Genomic DNA, 10591 nt, shown 5'->3' with positions numbered 1-10591 from the left:
TCACAATGTAAAGTCATTATGCAGTAAATTATCCCATACCAGTTTGCATTAATCACATGTAGTCATTTGTGCACAATACACAATGGATGTTCCTGTTATTTCAAATACACATTTTATTAGATAGGCTAAAAAAAGTATGCATAGTAAATACAATCAGCTGTATGAACATTTAATAATAATAATTTGTTGTGTAATGTTTTTTGTAATTAGTTGATTAAACAGTTAAACAAGTCTGTCGTTATTTTAGTATCCCACAGGACATAATTTCAAGTTGCATCAAATAAAACGTCATTCTAATAAAACATTATAAAACAGAGAAGGTGAGAGGTAACAGTATACTGCAATGTGAGGTCAACGTGTAAATTTATGTCCACGTGCCTTCCCTTTTCTGGGTACAAATACATGAGCAATGCGCATGCGCAACGGCCAACGCCCACGTTGTCAACACGGAAACTGGTGCAGTCTTTGATCAACGAGGGGCCCTCTTTTCAAGCATAGACGATCTTTGCCTGAAAAAGCTGGCACGTGCAGAAAGGGCGGTGCTCACCGTGACTCCCACCGCGCTCCCACAGCACCTCCTCCTCTCCATCACGTTTCTTTTCTCTCCACAGATTGTGTGTTTGCATAAAGCCAAACTCGCCGGAGATTGGCCGGAACAGAGTGAATGTAGGTCAAACATGAGCATCGTAAAATGGTCCCCAAAAAAGCACTCAAAATACCGACTGGTTGCTCGCAGGCACATAAACTGAGGCTACTTTTAGGTCACGTAGCTCACGCCTTGATGTATTTTATTCACAACCTTCTTATTCTTGATAGGTGAGCCGAACGAGAAACTCCTCGACAGCCTTCCTCTTGTAGGGAATTAGGCTATGGGGTCACAGTGTGTGATGTTAAAGTAAGCACCTACTCTGGATTTCAATGTAATCTGCTAGGAGCTATCCATTTCAATTGCGGGAATCCAATGATGGAACATGTTCATAGACCTTCAACGATGTTTTGTACATTTTTATCCAAACATTCCTTCAGATTTTGACTGCACCTGGTATATAATCCCCATCATAGCCTATTTCCTAACCAGTGAAGAGGTAAAATGATACAATCTTTGTTTGCATTGAGCAAACTAAGCTTTGGTAATATGGGACAGTTCCTCAACTCAAGTACTTAAATAATCAACACCAGTGCACAATACGTATTTCACGATCCATTTTTTAACAGAATATGCTTTAGGAGAGCAAGGTCACGCCACTCTTGACACTTAAAGCTTATTTTCACATTTGAAGGGAATCTATTAAGGATATAGTTTTTGAGGGATTCAAATGAAAGCTTCAACCTAAACCAACCCGTTTTCCATTTGATTTTCCATTTGATGCTACTTTATTATATTTCCCGAAAGATATATTGTCTTTGTTACTTCTCTATTTAAGAACTGTAATTTCAGATTACTATTTTTCATAAAGAAACATATGAACTAATTGATAACATGGATGTATTCAGTTCAGGATTCCATTTGTTTAAATTAAACTCAATCCACAAATGTAAATCACATTTAGGAACAATAAATACACAATAACAGTTCTATTATCTTAATATATAAATGGTACATGCCAATGATGCCATGTGTTGTTCTTTTAAGCTCAGCGTTCTGTTTAGTGTTGGCTCCACCCTTTTCAACGACACATTAAAAAAACAGTGAGATATTTGTATTGTATATATTGTGAGGAAATCAATGCAGTTTTCTTAACATGTTCTATAATAGCGTATGTCCTATACCCTAATTGTGGAATGAATGAATAAATATGTATAGGGACCATACTACAGTCTGAGACTCAGATCTTCAACACAAACTTCCTAAACAGATGCTGACAGAAGATGTAATAAGTAATTGAACAGCGCCTCTCTGTGGCTGTGCAGCTTTACTTCTGTGGATTAGACAGATGTGACTATTGCTGTTGTTGTCATACAAAGAAGCTGCTCATCTGGACGCAAAGAGTTTTTTGTGGCATGTAGTCTGTGCTATTGACTTTTTCCAAGTGTTGCATTGTAGTAGCTGTTTAATGGAAATGTGTCAGAGGAGATAAAGCAGTTTGATGTTGAAAAATAGTAACACTGACATTTCATTTCATATTTGTGTAGGGTCTTTAGGGGTCATGTTACTGTTCCTGTCATCTGTTTTAGCAACAATAATGTCAGGTGAAAAGATACATCCATTCTTCTCACTATTTATTTTCCACAAGGTGGCAGTGTTTGGTAAAGGTATTTGAGTGGGCTTTATTGTTAGTGTTGGCTAGTGGCTTTAAGGCCTCTACCGTCATTACCCTGCATCTTAGGTGTGGATGTATGTGTGTACATCAGCAAAGATGCAGGGAGAACTACATTAGTTGATTAGCATTGGTGCTCTAATTAGTTGTAAGACCATAGAAATATGAGCAGCCAAGTCTCAGTAACTCTGTTTGGAGTATATGCACACACTGTTCTGAGGCAGTGTTTTTGTGGGTTATCAAAAAAATACTGCGGTCGTATTGCTCCAAGTGACACTTCAGTATTTTTGTAATAGTTTTAGTAGGGATGTAATGTCAGCAGGAAATTACATGAACATTTTTCTTTTACTCACTGCACTTTTATTTACCTGGAAAGTTTTAAAGAACCTGTATCTTTGTCATTTTTGACAATGCTGTAAAATGCTGCAGTTTAAGGCCCACACCGTATTGATAGCTTTTCATGTAAACTGAAATCAATATAGAGGCAGCATATACAAAGCCCAGGTTTAGATCCAAAGTCTGGGTTTAGATACTACATGAGGTTTGTCCCCGACCCCTGCCTCTTTAGAATACAGGTATAACCAGACAGACTAAAAGATAATGCACCATATAGCAGACTGAAATGGGAGCGGAACAGCACAATAATCATATGACATGACATAACCTAATATATATAATCTCATGACATAACAAATTGATTTACTTTTAATAAGGATATTCAGCCTTCTCTTACTTTCCCTTTCTAGTGGAAATGCAGAAACGTCTCTACTGAACAAGGGTGGGATTTATTTTGCCTTCAGAAGAGGTGAGTTTAAATGACTAAACCCAACAACAATGTGATGGACAATTAATAAAGGCATATATCCAAAAACAAACAAGAATACAAAAGTCAAAGTCAAGGTTTCTCAGTACCAGACATTACCGCATTTGATGGGCTGATAAAGCTATTTAAAAACAATGAAAACAGCGGTTGGTTGTCAGTCCAGTGGCAGCAGACCAGCTGGTTTGTTGTGTAGGAAAAAAACTGACACCATGGGTGTGGTTGGTAATGGCAAATTAGCCGTTAAATATCAAGCAGTTTATGAATGTCGTTGGGGCTTGCCCTTGTAGCTATGGACTATAATAATGATATGCCAGATATGTTGGTCCGGGTGTGGGCTTCTCAGAGGTCCAGGTATGGAGATCTCTTGTGGTATTGAGGGACTCTAAGCCCAGGATGTTGCCTGTTCGTTCTCTTCTCTGTGTCTCTCTTTCTCACTAGTATTTGTTTAAGCAGCAACCGTCATGTGAAGGAACAAATGGAAATGGTCACATTAAGGTCACCATCACCACAAAGCTGAAACAGGAGGTCAGCTTCTATCATACCCAGAAAGGTTTCTGGTCTACACAGTAAATGTAAAGAGGTGAAGCTTTTATTTCCACAGAGATGGAGATCGCCAGAGTTGACTGTGGACATGAGCAACATAATCAACATAATAATATATGATTTAATCAATATTAAATGAGGATTGAAATGTTCTGAACATGTTATATGAAATGTTAAAATGACGGCTGAACAGAAATGTGAAAATGTCATTTTATAAATAATTTGTGATTGCAACCAAACACAAAATGCCCAAACAACAGAATTACTCAAATAATTTGTATTGTCATTCAAGCTACAGTATGTATCAACACTTGCAAACAAGACAATAAAACCACATTTTGATTGTGTATTTTAACATGAAACCACATTTTGATTATCTTCTACTGATGCTGACAGGGAGTAACATATCTTTGACTACACTATACGGATTTATGCAGAAAAAGACTCAAGTATTTTAGTTAGTTCACTGGTGTCTGAAAGGCAATCTGATGGGAATATAAGTGTCAGCTGGTAACAATAAAACAAACAAAACATACATTAACAACCAGATAGGAAATAGTGTACTGCTGACTGCATCACGACTTATAGGTCATCAGGACACCATATTAGTCTCTTGATAAACAAATACAAAGCCATTTTAGTTTGAAAGTAGTCTGATGTCTGATACTTGTCTATGTTTAGCATCCAGAGGGCATTTACATCTTCTGACAGGCAGACAGACGTCGCAGCAGGCAGCCAAGATCTGCTGAGATCTGTTGACAGGCAGCCACTTGTGAAGAGGTGCCAGGTTATTCTGACAAGACAACTCCATCCCTACTGTATCCTGTCAGTTTAAAGTATTTACTTTAAAGACCAGTATTTACTAGGATACAGAGTGATAAAGGAATGATTAGTTATGAGTGTCTTGTCTTCGTGTAATATTTGGTTTATTTGAGTAAATCAGGAATTAGTTTCCCATGGCTGTATGTTTTTACAATTTCCAGATTGTGGCAGTCACATTAAGGGGTCAGAGCGAGGACATCTTTGCATTATCTTGTGTCTATAGGTGTCACTTTTTAGTTTCAAAACAAACACATCAACTCCGTGGTTGAGATGACTTCAAGTAAACTGCTTTGGTTTAGGTTTGGAAATAATTGTATTGAAAGAAGTCAAGCATAAATTTTGATTTTGGTAGCAGACTGGATATATGGGTCAGAAAGAGGTTAGAGGACATTTTAAGATTTAGAAATATATTACCTGGCTTACTATTTGTCAGTTGTCTAAATGTGTTGAGGTGAAATTTAACTGCTTCTACTGGAAACTTGAGTATCATGGAACTTGCTTCAGTTTAATGGAATGGTTCAACATATTCTGAAATACACGATTTCTTGCTGAGAGTTAGATAAGATTTATACCACTCTCATGTCTGTACACTAAATATGTAGCTGGAGCCAGCAGTCAGCGGCCAGTTAGCTTAGCTTAGCATAACGAGTGGGACTAGGAGGGAACCACTAGCCTAGCTTTGTCCAAATGTAACAAAATCCACCTACCGGCACCTCTAAATCTCAGTAATTGACATGCTATATTTAGTTTGTTTAATGTCTGCCTTTTTATGGGAGGTTATGTGCCAGACTATTTCAAGGCCGTGACTGGTGTCTTACCTAGTTGCCAGGCAACTCTATGAAGATACTGGTCCCGGCTAAGAAGTAGTCGGCACATGTATTGGCAAATTGTCAGGTTTTTTATTTTGTACAGATGAAGTCTTTTCTAAACTAAGCTAACAGGCTACTATCTGTAACTTCAATTTCACTGGACACACAGAGTGGTATCAATCTTCTCATCTAACTCTCTGCATGAACGTGATTAAGTGTGTTTCCCAAAATGTCGAACTATTCCTTTAAAACATGTAACTCTGTCAGCCATTTAAGGGAAACGTCTGCTGGTAATCTGGTAAAAGTTTCTGACTGTGTGAGTTGATGAGGAGCATGTCCCACTTTGAGGATGGGTTGCAGAGCCGTTATATAAGGCTCTCCCTGAATCGGAAGAGGCCTTTTGTCTCAGGCTGAAGAGGAAGGAGAGGGAGACAATGCAGGAGCTTCTCAATCTTCTCCTCCTCCTCCTCCTCCTCCTCCTCCTCCTCCTCCTCCTCCTCCTCCTCCAATTACCCATCTTAATTTCTTCCCCATCCAATCATTTCATTTTTGCAGTCACCATCTGTCCTCCAGGCAGTAACACTTATACATATCTGCTGTAATTAGACAATCATTTCCACATGTGGATCAAACTCCTTCAACCACTCAACCCCTACCTCACCCTCCCATCCGCCCACTGTCTCCTTTTCCTCCCTCTGTTTTTCTTATTTCCCCGCCTCACACTCTACTACCCTCCGTGTGCCCCTTTTCACTTTTTCTCTCCCCCTCTTTCTCTTCTCTTTCTGATTAAATTACCATAAGTGCAGGTCTTGGCAACAAATATGCCAGCTTGTTCTGATTAAAGCTGTCCTTGTTATACCAGAGACTTTCCAAATGACTGTGAGCATTTGTGTGTATGTGTGTGTGTGTGTGTGTGTGTGTGGTGTGGGTGTGGGGGGGGGGGGGGGGGGGGGGGGGGGGCAGACAACATAATATGGCAAGAGATAAAGAGAGAAAGCTCAAGAACAAGATGGGGACAGAGAGGTAATGGAGAGGTAGGAGGGTTCAGACTGAGACAGTAATGGTAGTTGACAGAGTTGGGGTTACAACAGGTTCATGGTGACATCATGGTTGAATTTTGGGGAACATTATATAGGAACAACTATTCACTGTTCATTGGATGCACATGTACACCCCCAACTTTCTTTTTCTTTCACGTCTTTTTCCGTTTTTCATTCCTCCACTTAGCCACAAACACTAATCGATGTAAACAACACTAAATATTCAAATTTGCTATGGTGCTTTCAAAAGCATTCTTGATCGGTTTCTTTGTTTACACCGATGCTTTTACCAGATTTTGTCTGTGTTGTGGGTTGTGTGTTGAACTTTATAACCCCAAATTGACAACTACTACCCAGAGTGTCCCTCCTTTCTCTTTCTCTCCCTCCGATTCTACCCCCCAGTCCTCGTTTTCTTTCCTACTTTGCTCCCACATTTTTTTTTTTTTACTGCAAGTCTAGCCAACCCTAACCACTGGTACAGTATGTTCTTTGTGTTCGCTGTTTGAGAGACAGTGAAGACAGGAAGGAGCTTTGGGAGCCGAACCCTGTTTATGGCGTATGTGTGGGTGTGATCAGCTCTTTTTCTTGCTTGAAGAAAATTAACAGCAGGGAGTTGTGATGTATTAAAGGTTATTTGTGTCTTGTGCATGTGTTTTTCTTTTGGTGCCAGTGTCTTTTGGTGTGTGGGCATTTGCCAGCCTTAATATGAATGTAACTCTGTCTTTGCCTCCCTGCATGTATACTTGTATGTTTGTGTGTGCCCGAGCAAGAGAGCCCGCTTGTCATGCATGCCTGTCATCCTCTGCATGCCTCTCTTTGCACCATAGAGCTTCACATGACATCAATCTGAGAGCAGTGGGATAGTGATCTCATTACCAACAGCCTGTTGCTGATTAAAACCTGCCGTCTGCACCCTCCTCCTTCGCCCTTTCTTTTCTTCTCCCTCCTCTTAGCTCTCTCCTGCTTCCTTGTACTTTGCTCACCCCCCGTTCTCCTGCCTCCTCCACTACTCAACTCCAGAGTCGCACCATTCTGTGGTTTCTGTGCTGCTCGCTGCCAAAAAGGGCCCCATTTCGAGCTCTGCAGAAAGTTATAAGCGCCCCTCTTTTTCCTTTTCAGTTTTCCTCCTTTGTTCTTTGTTCTTTGCTGTGCATCTTTCGGCAGAACTTATCAGAGGCCTCTAATACGACCGGCCTCATCGAAACTCTGCTCATGTTTGTAATTTTCTGAGTCAACTTGCTTGACACTTATTGACACTTAACAATAACAAAAGCAGGAGAGAATGAACATTTATGTGAACGTGCTCAGTGTCTGCATGTATCAACATGTTGTGCTTATTACTGCTCCATAGATTCACACTCAGAAAAATACAAAAGTTTCTTTCACACCAGATGTTGTACCCTCCCTCTTCTTTGCGCATTTCACTGACACAGAAACACAAACGGGACTAACCTTTCACCTCTCTCGTCGACACAGTTGCAGAGAAGTGTGGCAGTAACACAGATGATTGGATGGTCCCCAGCTTCATATTTGTGACCAAAGTGATTAAAAAAAGGCTCAAAGCAGTTAATGAGGTGTTAATGAGGACATTAAATATTGTGTTCAAGTTAATATTAAAAAAAATAAATAATAATAATAATAATAATTTAAAAAAGTTTCCATTGAATAGTGTATGTATAGTAATGTGCTGAGATAGGAAACCACCAGACAAAAATCTGTCTCATATTTGTACATTTCGTACCACACAAACAAAATTAGTTCCAGATATGTCTTTTGTTTCTACTATTGAAAACACATACATTGTATCATTGCAGCGAGCTATTCACTTAATTTGTCCATCCCTCACTCACCATGTGGCTTAGATCTGTTGTTGTCATGCATGGACAGGAACACATGAAGAGGTCAATTTCTCAAAAGTATATTTTATCAAAAAAGCTATTTTGAATATGCATTTATTACTTAATTCAGCAATTGTTCTTGTGTAAAACTCCCAATATTATTGTATATTATAGCAAAATATTATTGCAAAAAACACTTCTCTTTGTACCCATATGTACTGTAGTCTGTTAAAAGAGTAGTTATTTTAATTAAACAGTACCAGAACTGTTGAAAGCTTTGAGTGAAGCTTTATGAAAAAGTTAGTAAAACGTTTAAATAAAAGTCATCTGTACATATGTATATATGTAATCTAGAAATTGTACTTTCTTTAGACATTTTTTACAAAGTTGATGCTACTTACATTTTTAATTGTTGTATCCAGGCATCCATTTATTTCGAGGTACTGAATTACAATTATTCACACAGATTTGGAGCAAACTTAATTTATAATAATGATGAGATTATGCAATTTTCTTGGTCATTTTAGGACAAACTGAATGAATCCTTTACTAAGTGTGGATATATGTCATTGTTACACAACATTCAAGTAAATATATGTTGAACTTGTGTTGAGGACTCAAACACATTATATTAAATTTTTTAAAACCTTAAAGTGAAAAAAATGCTTTTGTTTTGGAAGGTTACCTGACAGTAGCCTGACTTGCCATGAGGTTAGCCAGTCAGACAGTAGCAGACCGTTTTATCTCTGACATGAAGAGGCAGGTAGCTCTGCCCCTCAGGGGCTGACTAGCCAGATTTGATCCCATCACGCATCAAATGTATTGCCATTAAATGCTTCCTTACCAGAAAACCACTGGGTTGACTTGCTTAGGAAAATCCTGTAGGAGGAAAATAGCCCACTTAAACTGATTTAAAGGTGCGGAATCTGCCGGGAGAATGGTCCTTTGTATTTCTCAGGCTAGGAAAGATGGAAAACAGCTCATGATAGTTTGCATTTTGTAGATTTAATGAAGTCATCTAACATATATACCAGGCTCTGTATGATTTCCAGAGAATACATCTATACTGTGGGATTTGTTTTGTACATAATACTCTTCTTATTTGTCGCCCTTCAAATGTGCGAAGTGTTTAATATTAGTTGCAATTTATGTTACTGTGAACAATTTTAATGTGTACATAAAGTGCCTTATTCATTTTGTTATGTTCGGACATTTCCAGTATCTAAGTTATTGTTTCCATTGTCCTGAGTCATAATGACACTGATGCTGAAAGTATTTCTTACCCATCAGGGATATGTAGTCACAATAAAGCACTGAGTGGCCCTTGATTGGCCCCAGGCCCTTGGACTCCCACATTGGCTGGCCACGGTCCCAAAGTCAAAGCATTGTAAACATGGAGTGAAAGCCAAGGGCTGATACTGATATCCCCAAAGGTGTGCAGCCCTCTGCAGAATGTGTGTTTGTGTATGTCTGTGAGTTAATGACTGTTTCATTTCAGCGAGTGTGTGTGCATTCAAGTGACGCTCTGCTGTGTGTGTAAGTGCCGGCCTATCTTTGGATGGTGAGCAGAGGAGGAACACATTAGAAATGCAAAGCAAACACTCACATAGTTGAAGTCTAACAAAGAGCATTGACTGACAGGACAGTGTAGAAGGAGTGGAGGTAAAGAGAGAGAAAGAGACTGAAAGACAAAGAGAGCAAGAGAGAGACAGGGGAAGAGAGACTGGAGGACAGGGGGGGTGGGCAGCAAGTGAAACCTAAGCTTTCTGGACCCTGTTTTCCCTTCCTTCGGGCATTCTGTGGCTGGTAAAAAAATGTGCTGTATATTTGAAGTGTTGGATCACGTGACAAAGGCAGGGTTTGTGAATCAAAGTACACAATGATTTCAGGATGAGAGAGAAAGAGAAAGAGAAAGAGAGAGAGAGAGAGAGAGGGAGGGAGGGTGTGTGTTAACCAGAGAGACGAGAAAAAGAGAGGGAGGCGGAATGCACAGGCTGAGCTCTGTCGTCGCAAACACAACTACTACGTTCCTTCTCAGATCAAGACTCACTAACCACCACACTGTGCCGTGTTCACATCCCACTTCTGGTAAGTTTGGTTTTCAATTCCAATTTTATCAAGATCTTCGTCTCCTTATAACTTCTGGTGGCTGTGTGTGTGTGTGTGTGTGTGAGAGAGAGGGAAAAGAAGACATGTCAGAGCATGAGTGAGATGTGTGTGTGTGTGTGTGTCTGTCTGTGTGTGTGTGTGTTCTTGTGAACTCTCCCTCTCTCTCTCTCTCTCTCTCTCTCTCTGTCTCTCTCTCTGTGCGGTGTGTGTTTCTGGGACAGCACGAGTGGAGAGATTATGTTCCTGAGGACACTTTAATTGAGAACAGAGACTCAAGCGAGTAATAAAGAAAGACAGATACAGCTAAGGAGGGGAATGAAAGATGATCAGGACTTGCATGTGCTGCGGG

General features: G+C 39.6%; 1 protein-coding gene across 3 annotated transcripts in view; it reads left to right on the top strand.

Annotated features, from left to right (window-relative positions):
- Positions 1-10104: 10104 nt before the first annotated feature.
- LOC117731154 (retinoic acid receptor gamma-A-like) overlaps positions 10105-10591 on the top strand; it is a 34339-nt gene continuing 33852 nt past the window's right edge. For all 3 annotated transcript variants that reach the window (XM_034533319.1, XM_034533317.1, XM_034533318.1), the window contains exon 1: positions 10105-10221. The gene's annotated coding sequence lies outside the window, so the exon portion shown is untranslated. The remainder of the gene's footprint in view (positions 10222-10591) is intronic.

Source organism: Cyclopterus lumpus, chromosome 5, assembly GCF_009769545.1.
Source record: "Cyclopterus lumpus isolate fCycLum1 chromosome 5, fCycLum1.pri, whole genome shotgun sequence".
NCBI lineage: Eukaryota > Metazoa > Chordata > Actinopteri > Perciformes > Cyclopteridae > Cyclopterus > Cyclopterus lumpus.
The sequence above is the reverse complement of the archived record's forward strand: the minus strand, read 5'-3'. Positions and strand labels throughout refer to the sequence as shown.